A 13,638-nucleotide genomic window follows, 5' to 3' on the forward strand; every position below is an offset into this window, starting at 1 on the left:
TCAATCCAACACCAGCCAAAGTTCATGAAGGCAGCCTGGTAACTTTACGGGCCAGCGATAGGAGATGGGATATGGAGCCCATCAAGGGAATTCTCAGCATTCTACCTATCCCAGATGCCATAAGAGGTATTGGGGCGAGTGTAAGGTTGGATTAGCTGGTTGTTACTGGTGCGGTGGAGCAAGACATTTGGCGCAGGACCGTCGTGCGACATTGAACTAGGCACATCCACAACATCATTATGGGGGAGGTAATCAGGCACCCCGAGGTGGTCACCAGAGGGGCATCGCCCAGGTGAAGGTGTACTCACTGACACCGAGAGATGCAAAGAATGTTGGCGATGTGGTGACAGGTATGATTTCCGTTATGTCAAATAGTGTTATTGTGTTATTTGACTCAGGTGCGACGCACTCATTTGTATCTGAAAGATTGGTTAAACTATGCGGGGGTAGAAACACAAAATTTAGATGCAGAGTTAGCGGTGGTCACGTCGATAGGGCCGATTATTGTATGCAGTAAGGTGATGCGAGTATCGACTACCATATGAAGGAGGTAGTGTTCAGACCTCTATGGGAGCAGGAATTCAAATTCGTTAGGTCATGTGTGCACTCTGCACCACAGATCCTTTTAGCAATGCAGGCAGGAAGGTTACTTCTGGAGGGTTATCGAGGGTACCTGGCATGTGTGAAAGAACCACCGAAGGAAGGACCGAAGATGGAGAATATCCTAATAATAAGGGAGTTCTCGAATGTTTTTCCTGAGGATTTATCGGGATTACCTCCTGATCGCGAGGTGGAGTTTTCCATTGAATTAAATCTAGGGACAACGTCAATTTCTAATGCTCCATATAGAATGACTCCAGCTAAACTAAAAGAATTAAAGGAGCAGCTGCGGGAACTTCTTGACAAGGGGTTCATTAGAGAGTATCACCCTAAGGAGCACCGGTGTTGTTCGTAAAGAAGAATGATGGGTCGATGAGGATGTGCATCGACTACAGGGAAATTAATAATGTGACAGTGAAGAACAAGTACCTGTTACCTAGTATTGACGACATTTTTTTACCAATTGAAGGGCTCACAGGTTTTTTCTAATATCGATCTGCGATCCGAGTATCATCAATTAAAGATGAAATCAAAGGATGTATCAAAGATAGCTTTCCAAAACCGGTATGGCTATTACGAATTTCTGGTTATGGCTTTTGGTTTGACAAATGCGTCTACTACATTTATGGACCTGATGAACAAGGTGTTCCACGAGTACTTAGATCAATTCGTGGTGGTGTTCATTGATGACATCCTGGTGTACTCAAAGAGCCCTGTAGAGCATGAAGCTCATTTGAGACTGGTACTTCAGGTACTCAGAGAGAAGAAAATTTTCGTTAAATTTAAGAAATACGAGTTCTGGCTGGAACATGTTGCATTTTTAGGACACAAAGTGTCCGATGAGGGAATTTCAGTGGACCTAGGCAAAGTGGAGCTGGTAGTTGATTGGGCAAAACTGAAGAACGTGCATGAGGTTAGAAGTTTTTTGGGTCTAGTAGGGTACTATCGCCGATTCGTTGGAGATTTTTCTAGGTTGTCGGGTCCTCTGATGTAGCTTATGAGGAAGAATAGTAGGTTTGAATGGACTAGGGAGTGCAAGCAGAGTTTTCAAGAATTGAATCAATGACTAGTCACTGCCCCTTGTGTTGACCATTCCATCAAAGGATGGTGGATTTGTAATCTACAGTGACGCATCTCAGAAAAGGACTTGGGTGTGTCTTGATGCAGCAGGGAAAGGTTATTGCATATGGTTCTTGCCAACTCAAAGAGTACAAGAAGAATTGTCCGACGCACGACATGGAATTGGCAGCAGTAGTTTATGCATTAAAGATCTGAAGGCACTACCTCTACGATGAAAAGTGCAAGATCTTTACTGATCACAAAAGTCTTAAATACTTTTTCATCCAAAAGGAATTGAATATGAGATAGAGGAGATGGCTTGAGTTGATTAAGGACCACGATTGTACCATTAGGTACCACCCAGGAAATGCTAATGTGGTAGTTGATGCTTAAGTCGTAAGTTGGTTGGTGCATCAGTTTCAGCGGTTATTGTACAACATCATATCAGGATGGACCTGAAGAGGTTGGGTGTAGAGTTAGTGGACGGAGATCCACAGGCGATCATGGCCAGTCTGATTATTTGGCCAGCCTTATAGGAGAAAATTAAAGTCGTTCAGGCGAAAGATGCAGAGCTAATGAAAATTGTGGAGAAAGTACAGAATAAGCAGCAACCAGACTTAAATGTTTCTGAGGATGAATTTCTCATATTTCACGCTAGATTGTGTGTGTCTAATGACGCAGAGATTAAAAAGACGATTCGGAAGGAGGCTCATCGCTCTCTCTATACTGTTCATCCATGAAGTACGAAAATGTATAAAGATTTGTAAGAATCCTTCTGGTGGAGTAACATGAACAGGGAGATTGCCAGATTTGTGGAACAGTGTTTGACATGCAACGGGTAAAAGTAGAGCACCAAAGACTAGCGAGACCACTTCAACCACTTGATATCCATAAGTGGAAGTGGGAGCATATCTCGATGGACTTCATACCGGGATTGCCTTTAGTGCTATATGGACAGAATGTCATCCGGGTAATAGTGGATCAGCTAATGAAGACTGCGCACTTCGTTCCAATCAGAGTCAATTATTCTACGAATAGGCTGGCAGAGCTTTATGTGCAAGAGATTGTATGACTTCATGGCTTCCTGATTACCATTGTTTCAGATCAAGATCCATGGTTCACTTCTTGGTTCTAGAAGAGTTTGCATGATGCCTTGGGATCTTAACTCACTTTCAGTACCACATTTCACCCGCAGATGGATGGACATTCCGAGAGGACTATTTAGATTCTAAAGGATATGCTATGGGCAAGTGTGCTGGATTTTGGCTATAGTTAGATTCGGTATCAACCGCTCGTCGAGTTTGCATATAATAACAGTTATCAAGCCAGTATTAAGATGGCACCATGTGAGACATTGTATAGTCGTCGATACCGATCCCTGTTGTATTAGGACGAGGTAGGCGAGCAGTAGATTTTGGGACCGAAATTAGTTCAGCAGACCTCTGTAAAGGTCGAGCGTATCAGGGAGAGGATTAAAGTAGCACAGACTCAGCAGAAGAGTTATACGGATACTCGCCGATGGGAGCTAGAGTTTGAGATTGGTGGTATGATATTTTTTAGGATTGCTCCAATGAAAGGGGTGAGGATGTTTGGGAAGAAAGGCAAGTTGAGTCCTAGGTACATTGGGTCATTCGAGATCCTGGAAAGGATTGGTCCAGTTGCCTATCGAGTGGCGTTACCCCCAGCATTGTCTAGAGTTCATAATGTTTTCCACGTGTCAGTACTAAGGAAGTACGTGCCAGATATTTCGCACGTGATAAATTATGAGCCTTTGGAGATCGGGGATGCTCTGACATACGAGGAGGTACCAGTTCAGATTCTAGATCGGAAAATATAGGAACTGCGTACTAAGGATATACCATTAATGAAGGTGTTGTGGCATAATCATGCAATTGAGGAAACTTCTTGGGAGTTAGAAACGGAAATACATCAGAAGTACCCACAACTTTTCAGAGAGTTCCAGCATTAGACAAGTAAGTGTTAGTTTTATTTGCAAGTTGTGTAAGGTAGGTGTATTTAGTAATATTAGTTTGTTATGGTTTCTGTATATGAATGGTCTTTGGGAGAGTTTGGTATGATATTGTAATCTCCCAAGAAATTGTGTGTAACCATGGTATTCCTCCACCATAAGTGAGGGTATTTAATAAACTTGGGACAGGACCGCTATATGGGTGGCTATCGACTCTTTTGTAGAGATGAATTGTAAATTAAGGTTGTGATCAGTTAGCAATTTTGAGGACGAAATTTTCATAAGGGGAGAGATTGTAGAAACCCGAACCCATAAAATAAAAGAAATAAATAAGAAAAGAAGAAATGGAAATTTAAAAAGGGCAAAGCAGTAAGGCTCGTCGACGAATCCCCTATTTTCGTCGACGAGTGCCCTTCTATGTCTCATCGACAAAGTTCGAGCATCATCGACGAAGAAATCCCAAATGATAGGAAATTTCAAGCTTAAGGTTCATCGATGAACACCTTCTTTCATTGATGAACGTCCTTCTGCAACTCGTCGACAAAGGCTTCATTTCGTCGACGAAGTTGGCCGAGTCAACGACCTATAAATAGATTTTTAGTTACTTCAAGGTTAATAAACCAATATATATATATATATATATATATATATATATATATATATATATATATATATATCTAAACCACGCCCCCACCCCTTCTCTCTATGATTTCTCAGCATTCATTGCCCAAATTGACGATCGGAAGTTACCACGAGGATCTAGGGGCATTTCTCTACAAGTCTAACTAAGCAGATTTTTGAACTGGGTTTTTCCACGCATCACTCCAAAGTTGAGGTAAGGGTAGAAATGGGATATCTATTTATCAAGTAAATAGTTAAATGGGGTGTATGGGCCTATGGATGTTTAATGGTTGCTAATCTGAGATTTGAGTTGATAAAACTGATGGAAATGTGGTTTCAGGATTTTGAGCTCCTTATCGCCGTAGGGTGGGCTTTAGGAGCGTTGTAGGAACTCTCTCACTAAACAGGTAAGGGGATTAAGTTGAGTAAGTTTTTTGACAAGTTTGAACCGATTGAAATGTAGTTGGTGTAAGTATATTTATCTTTTCAGTTGTTACTTCGAAAATCGGTTATTCAAAATGGACCTTTTTCAAACCTAGGATACAAGATATGGTATTTTGAGTAAAAATGAATGGTGGAAATTTTGGTTTGACCTTATAAACTAAGTATACTGTGTTTCTTGGTTGCCTACAAGTTATGTTCAAAATACTAAAATAGTGTGGCAGATGAATATTATTTTGGGGGTTATTGTATAACCGAATTTGTGAATGTTTGTGAAATACTGGAACTATTTGTGAAAAATATAGGGATTTGATATAACAGTTGTAGGCCGGGTTTTATTTTATGGTCGAGGGTCGGGTATTATTTGATGGTCAGGGTTGGGGTTTTGTTTAGCAGCTATGAGTCGGGTTGTATATGATGGATGGGAGTCGGGTTTTATAATATAACAGGTTTTATATGAAATGAGTTTGAACTATAGTTTTTATTACTTAAATTACATGATATGCTTTAGGAACCCTAAGGACCAGTTGTATTGTGAGCACGATACCGTTGCTAGAGATTCAGTATTTGGTCATGTGCGCCCACACTGTTCTAGATAAAAGTGTAGGATAGTTTTAGCCGATTAGCTTACAAAGAGGTGGTACCTACCCTGAAAGTCCAGACCAGGAAGTGGTAAGGAAATCGGACCCGCAACTAGGCTGTGGATGCCTACAGACGTCATTAGTGGAAGGATGATTTTGACTTTGTCTAGGTTGATCCCCCATGGCTTAGTCCAGCCTTCGAGCAACATAACTCGTACCATGGGGGAAGTAAATGGTGTTTAGTCCCAGAGAGTACCTTTTATTGTTGACCCTATGAGTCATTTCCTATTTTGATTATGACAAATACTCTGATATTTAATGTCTATCTAGTTTGTGTGCAGGTTTATATTACCAAACCAATTGATGGCACATGAAGACTTGAAGACTAAAGACCCTGAAGACTTATTGTAATTTATATTTTGCGTAATTTGGGTCTGTAATAGTAGTTAGGAGAAACGGTCTGTAATAATCTCTGCATGTCATGCATATAGGTTTTGTAAGCTCAAAATGACCGTAGAATGACCATAGCGGCTGAATGACTTTAGGGCACCCTCGGTCGACCAACGTCGGATTTTCGGGACTATCTCAAAACGGCCTCAGTAAGACCGTAGTATGACTATAGGTCCCAACACTCACGCACATACATCATACAAAATACAGGAGTGTTAAAATTGCACTTAATTAAACATTATTAGGAAAGTTGAGAGAGCTCGAGCAACCGAACCCTTGGAGTTCAAAACTCCTAGGGCGCCCGAACTATTAAGAAGTCAACAGTTGACTTGGACTCTCGGGCGACCGAACTATTTTTTGGGTACCATCCACAGGCGCCCAAACCCTTTGACAAGAACATTCCACCAACTCGGGCAACCAAACTATTTAGTTCAAAAAGGGGCCCGGGTGACCGAACACACTGATTCGGGCCACCGAACATATAACCGGCACCCGAAGTCACAAAGCAATGCTACTGACTTTGATTCGGGCTGCCAAAGCATGACACGGGCGACCGAACTCATTAAATTATTTTTATCCCTATGTCTGTTCAGGCGACCGAACCAAGGCTCAGCCACCTGAACCTCGTCGAGTTAAAATTAATTTAACTGAGGTAAAATCAGGTTAAATTGGGTTAATTGTGTTTAAACCATTTGAAACTTTTCTAATAATACCCAATGGGTCTCAAACTGTTATATTTTTGCCCCTTCCTATAAATATGGGTTCATTTGTGAGGATTAGTGAGAGATTAGACAAAATAATTAGCAAAAATCATCTCTATCTCAAAATCCCATTTTGTCTAGAATACTCTCAAATATTTATTCCCTTGATACATCTTAATATTGTGAGAGTTTATTGAGTGTTCTTGTGTTTATTAGATAGTGCTAAAACTCCCACTTGCATGTGTGATTGTTGATATTATTCTTGGGGAATTTGGCATAGTTTGTCCCACAGATTTCTATTTCATAAATCTTGTGTTGGGATAAACTAACAAGCTTAGGGGTCTTTGCATTGTCATTGCAAGATTTCCTTAGCTTTGATTTTGTTGTGCAAAAACATTTTTAACAAGCTATATTATTCTTTCAAGCAACTCTTGAGCATATTACATTGAAGAAAATATTTTGAGTTGTTTTGAATATTTCCAGCATCTTTGAAACCCTTATTATTATTGAGATTTGATATATATTGTTTCAAAGAAATAACTTGATTAGAAAACTCTTGAGCATATTAACGATCATATCTTGTTGAGTGTAGCTTGCACAAAAATACACGTCACTAAGCTTACATTTACCTACATTGTTGATGTGTATGTGATTGCGCGTATTGGGTATATATTTGTTTTACATGAAAGCATAATCACTGTACTAGTTTGATTAAGAAACATACTGTTGTATTTCCAGGCATGGCCTGAGAGGGCGGTAATCCAGTCCGATAAGGATTGTGTAAAGGTTGAGGTTAGCCCTGTGAATTTGACCTAGGGCCTTCTCCACCCCGCAAGGAGAATTTGTAAAGGTTGAGGTCAGCCTTGTGCTAATTGACCTGATTGTATTCGGTGCCGCTCCACCCGTTAAGTGAGCATTAGTGGAATCCTTGTACTGGTGTGGCCAAGGCAGGGACGTAAGCATAGTTGGCTGAACCCCAATAACATATCTTGTGTGCACTGTTTATCTTTCTGCAATTTACATTCCTACACGTGTATGTTATAGTTGGTGAATGTTGTGCATGATTTTAATTTCCACACGTTATATTTATCTACACATTTGGAACTACATAGACAGACCCTAGGTTGTGAATGTACTGTTGTTGAACTAGCTAAACCTAGGAATAAATTTTAAATTCCAATTCACCCCTCCCCCCCTCTTAGGAATACACCAAAGCTAACATTTATGCATATTTGTAGATTTATCTAAATGATGTTACTTATTTACTGAATTGTTTACACTATGGAAACGAGATGAGTATTTTCAACTATGTAAAGTGAGTACAATGTAAGATAGCTATTTTCGGTTAAATGGAGGATAGATGTTTTCTATAAACACTAAACACATGTTGACCACAAACTGATGTTAACTTAATCTTTCTTACTGAGAAGTGTCTCACCCCAATATACAAATCATCTTTTTAGGATACACTAAGAATCGCGCATAGCATATAGAGGGGCTGAGTTAGAAGTATAGTATATATATGCATGGGGTGTATGGTTTGAGTTGTTTTTGTTTGTACTATTTTAATGGGTTGTAATTCAGATAATTGAAGACTATTGTGTACAAAGCTAGTTTAGAACTTTGGTAATGGATTGGGGAGAATGTTTGTTTACTTCCGCTGCAATTATATAATGATTATGATATTAGATACACAAATGTCACTAAAGTAGCACCTTGGGCCCACGTGGCGGGTCGGGGCATTACACTTTTATTACATAAGCATGCATTAAAATAGTGAGACAAGAAACTAGACTTAGAGAAAGGTAGTTTATGAGAGGCAATGATTTGATGAAGAATTTTGGAGGACGGATAACCAAGGTGATTGTGCCAGAGACTAATGGTTGGAAGGGAGGGTCTGGACAAGGTTGTTGTGAGAGCTGAGTGTGGTGGTGAAAAGGTTGTTCTACTAACTAAAGTAGGCCACTCATAGACATTTCCTCTATTCCGGCCTCGCACCAAGGATGCCCTTGTGGTTAGATCCTTCACAAGAAAAGAATCAAGAAAAAATTCAATAGAGGTATTATTGTGAGAGCAAAATTGACAGACAAAAAGAAGATTTTTCTTAATGCTAGGTGCACACAAAACATTTTTGAGCTTGAAAGTGGAATCACATGAATTAAGAGTGGTAAATCCAATATGAGTGATAGGAACATTATTACCATTTCCAACCATGACATCATCATTGCCACCATACTTGAATGGACAAGATATGCAAATCTGAGGTGATGTGATGAGATGCCCCGAAGTCAACTATCCAACCTGACTGATTACTCGGAGTTTCGTGAGTTGTGAAGTTGGCTTGCGACTAGGTGATGGGTAAGGAACGTGATCTACATACTTTGGCGACGTGACCAGCCTTGTCACACAATTGACAAATGACCCAAGGTTGGTTCCCATTGAAGTTAGGCCGCCAAGTCTGATTTGAGGAGTTTGACATGAGTCCTTAAGTTTGTAAACCACTAGAAAAGTTTGGTTGCCACGGTTTCTATGGGAATTCTGTTGGAGTTTATGGTTGTTGTTCCCTGGGTAGCCATTATTGTCTCTTTCGAATCGAGACTGTTTTTGAAAGGTATTGAAGGTGTCATTTTTGCCTTTCTTGTTGTGTTGCTTTTGGGAATATTAGGCAATGATGTGAGAGTCGGTCAAGTATAATTGCTTGAGGCTCATTTCATAGTTCGTAAGCTTTTCCACTAATTCTCAAAGGAGATGGGTGATTCTCTTACACGTAAGACAACTTTGAGTTCTTTGTAATCATCAGTGAGACCATTGAGCGTATGTACCACTATTTCTCCATCACTCAAATTGTGCCCAATTATGGTAAGATCATCAATAATGGTTTTAACTGTTTGCATAAATTCATAGATGCTATTTCCTGCTTGACTAACCTTGGTGAGGGAATCAATTAGACTAATCATTCGAGTATTAGATTTCTTGGCATAGGTAGTTTTAAGTTTGTGCCATGCTTCCTCAGCATTTTTGAATCAAGATACAATTGGTTCGGCTGGTCCAGTGACAGCTGTTTGGATAGCAAGAAGTAATCGATCTTGACGAAACCAAATTTTATAATTTGGATCATTAACTAGTGGGCATGGATGAGTTCCATCTACAAATCCCATGAGATCATACCCAAGAAGAAGATTTGTCATCTGGGAGTTTCACATTGAATAGTTTCCGCCGCTTGAAAGTTTGTGGGTAATAAGTGTGGACAAGAATTTTTCTTCTTCCTCTTCTTGCCTTTGCTTCTTCTTCTCTCTCTCACCTTTTTTTATGCTTGATTTATCTTTTTTTTTTTTTGCTCATTGTGCGTTGTGATGATGCCTCTTAGCTTGGTGAGAGGCCCGAGTATTTATGGGCGAGATCTGATCTCGCCGTAGTAGCAGATCCAGCGAATTTTCAAGTTTGGTGACGACTTTCTCAACTTCGGTGGTGGTGCTTTTGACGAAAGTTGCAAATATGATGAATTTTCAATTTTTGCGACAACTTTCTCAACTTCAACGGCAGTACTTTAGACAAAAGTTGCAGATCCGGTGAATTTTCAGTTTTGGCTACAGTTTTCTAAACTTCGGCGGCGGTGCTTTTGACGAAAGTTGCAGCTCTCGCCCCAAGTGTGATTTTCCTTGAATTTTGTATCTTTGTTTTTTTTGTACACCTAGAGGGCATATTTTTATACATGTATTTTTGTTACTTGTATTCCTACAAAGTGTATATATATATTCTTTCTTTTCTTCCATTTTTTTTTCTTTTCAAAATTTTAGTGTTTACATAGAGTAAGAAATTATATATATATATATATATATATATATATATATATATATATAACTATTTTTCATATATTGGGTATACACAAGTTAAGAGTATAGTGATCATTTTTTGAAATGTTTATTGGGATTATCATGTTAAACCAAACATTGAAACGAAAGTTGTACACATTTCTAAAAAGCTTAGAATACAAACCAAACAAAAATATTCTCATGAGGTAGGCATCATATTCTTGGGAATGAGATTCTCAAGAATGTCATTTCATAAATATATTTTTGATGTCATGAACCAAACACCTTCTACTTATCAGAAAATTTAAATAGCCTTGATAAAACACTTAAGGTCGATTTGAAAATGAAGCTAGGCAATTACATCCTTTTCAGATTTCCAAGAAGAGATGAACTTCATGTCACAAAGTGGAATTCCATATAAGCATAGAAGGATCCAATATGAAATGGTTGGTAATTAAAATAACATGAGTTAATTAAATAATATTTTAATTAAATTTAAGATAATCATTGATTAATTAGACACTGTTCATGAAACAGTATCTACACTTCACACTGAGTCCAAAAAACAAAAATAATGAATTTGATCAAGTTAGAGAAGAAAAAATGTTCTCAAATTCATCCATCTGACTCAAAACTATTGAGTTCAAGTAAAAGAACAAAGGGTGCATGCTAGTAGCTTATTTCCAATTCGACAATCCTTTCATCTATGTTTGTCGTGTTTGTAGTCATTACTGGGACGTTGCATCAACAGGTGATCCCCCGTGGAAGATTGGGATAGATGGTTCTGTTGCGCCATCTTTGCTTGTTCCAATGGAGTGTTTTAGGCTTTACTGTCGAGGGGAGATTAGAGGCAAGCAGTTGCCCCCAAGCTCGACGTCAGTTGATGTAGATGATCGGCTTCTCCACACTTCAAAAAAGTTAGGTGATGGCTCTGGATCTTGAGGGAACCGTCTGTCTTTCAGATTCATAGGTGTCGTGGAGACAAAAATTTGGGTTCGCCCACGGGTCTTCGGGCCAGTGTAACCAGGTAAGGTTGTGGCAGGTAGCAATGGAGTGTTGACCTTTCCTTTGTTAGTACCGGTGACATTCTTCCTTGGTGTCATGTGTTCACCAACTGCAATTTTGTTTGTTTGTTTGTTTTTCTTTTTTTTTCAAGGCCCTCTGTTTTTTTTTAAGGCCCTTTTCTTTCTTTTCTCCTTTTTTTTAGCCTCTTTTTTTTTTTTCAAAGCTCTTCTTTTTGTTTTTAGCCTCTCTCTTTTTCGAGGTTCTTTTTTTTTTAGCCTTTTTTTTTCGAGGCTCCTTTTTCTTTTTTTTTTCAAGGAGGAAGAAATGAGAGGTAAAGTCGTCCCACTGGGCGTGCCAAAAATTTGTTCACTACAAATCTCACACCCTTTGGACTTTATAGGGTGATGAAGAATGCAAGAAGAAATAAAGGAAAATACAAACTACAAAATTATACAGTAGAATGTAAATTAAATTTTTGTAGGTATGGCCTTTGGTTTTCCCTCTGATTAATCCTCCTTTGAGATTCCATCAAGAGCTGTAGTAGCTTGATCTCTGGCGGAGCAAATCTTGTTCGAGCCTTTACTTCGGCACCAAAGATGATTTTGTAGACGAAACTTTGATCGTGAAGTTAGACTCTTCTTTTTGTTTTTTTGTTTTTTTTATTTTTAGTGGGGCACTTTTCTCCTTTTATGTATATATATATATATACTTCGGCACCAAAGATGATTTTGTAGACGAAACTTTGATCGTGAAGTTAGACTCTTCTTTTTGTTTTTTTGTTTTTTTATTTTTAGTGGGGCACTTTTCTCCTTTTATGTATATATATATATATATATATATATATATATATATATATATATATATATATAATTATATAATTAAAGAATTTGAGTGAGTGGGCTTGGAGGGGCTAATGTGTGAAATTTAGGGAATTTTGTGGACAAATTTGCAAAGATGATGGAAACACTTTATATATATATATATAGGGAGAATAATGGATTTGTATGGAATAGTCGAGAGAGAGGGAATAAAAAGAAAAAGTGAGATGATGGGAGGGAGAGATGATTGATTCTTTTTCTTTTCTTTTCTTTTTCTTTTTTAACTTTGAACTCTCCCCCCCCCCCCCTTTTTTTTTAGCAAGGCAGATGGTTTCTTCGGGGAAACGGAGAGAGGGAGAGAGAGAGAGAGAGAATTCTTCTCTTTTTTTTTTTCTTTCTTACTCTACTTCAGGCAATCTGGAGCGACAATTTTTCTTCTTCTTCTTCTTCTTCTTGACTTCTACTTCTTCTCTCTCTCACCTTTTTTTTTTTTTTATGCTTGATTTCTCTTTTTTTTTTTTTACTTCTTGTGTGTTGTGATGATGTCTTGGCTTGGCGAAAGGCCCGAGTATTTATAGGCGAGATATGATCTCAACGTAGTCACAGATTCGGCGAATTTTCAATTTTGGCGACGACTTTCTCAACTTCGGCAGCGATGCTTTTGACAAAAGTTGCAAATCCAACGAATTTTCAATTTTGGCGATGGCTTCCTCAACTTCAACGACGGTGCTTTTGACAAAAGTTGCAGATTCGGTGTCAAGTGTGATTTTCCTTGAATTTTGTATCTTTATATTTTTTTGTACACCTAGAAGACATATTTTTATACATATGTATTTTTATCAACTGTATTCCTACAAAGTGTATACACACACACACACACACACACACACACACACACACATATATATATATATATATATATATTCTTTCTTTTCTTCCATTTTTTTTCTTTTCAAAATTTTAGTGTTTACATAGAGTAAGAAATTATATATATATATATATATATATATATATATATAACTATTTTTCATATATTGGGTATACACATGTTAAGGGTATAGTGATCATCTTTTGAAATGTTAATTGGGATTATCATGTTAATCCAAACATTGAAACGAAAATGTTGTATACATTTCTAAAAATCTTAGAACACAAACCAAACAAAAATATTCTCATGAGGTAGGCATCGCATTCTTGGGAATGAGATTCTCAAGAATGTCATTTCATGTATATATTTTTTATGTCGTGAACCAAACACCTTCTACTTATCATATAATTTAAATAGCCTTGATAAAACACTTAAGGTCAATTCGATAATGAAGCTCAAGAGTAGGCAATTACGTCGTGAGATGAACTTCATGATACAAAGTGGAATTCCATATAGGCTTAGAAGGATTCAATATGAAATGGTTGGTAATCAAAATAATATTAGTTAATTAAATAATATTTTAATTAAATTTGAGGTAATTATTGACTAATTAGACACTGAACCCCCGCCCCCGAAAAAAAAACAATGAATTTGGTCAAATAAGAAAGAAAAAAAAATCTTCAAACTCGTCCACTTGACTCAAAACTGTCTAA

Source organism: Malania oleifera, chromosome 1, assembly GCF_029873635.1.
Source record: "Malania oleifera isolate guangnan ecotype guangnan chromosome 1, ASM2987363v1, whole genome shotgun sequence".
NCBI lineage: Eukaryota > Viridiplantae > Streptophyta > Magnoliopsida > Santalales > Ximeniaceae > Malania > Malania oleifera.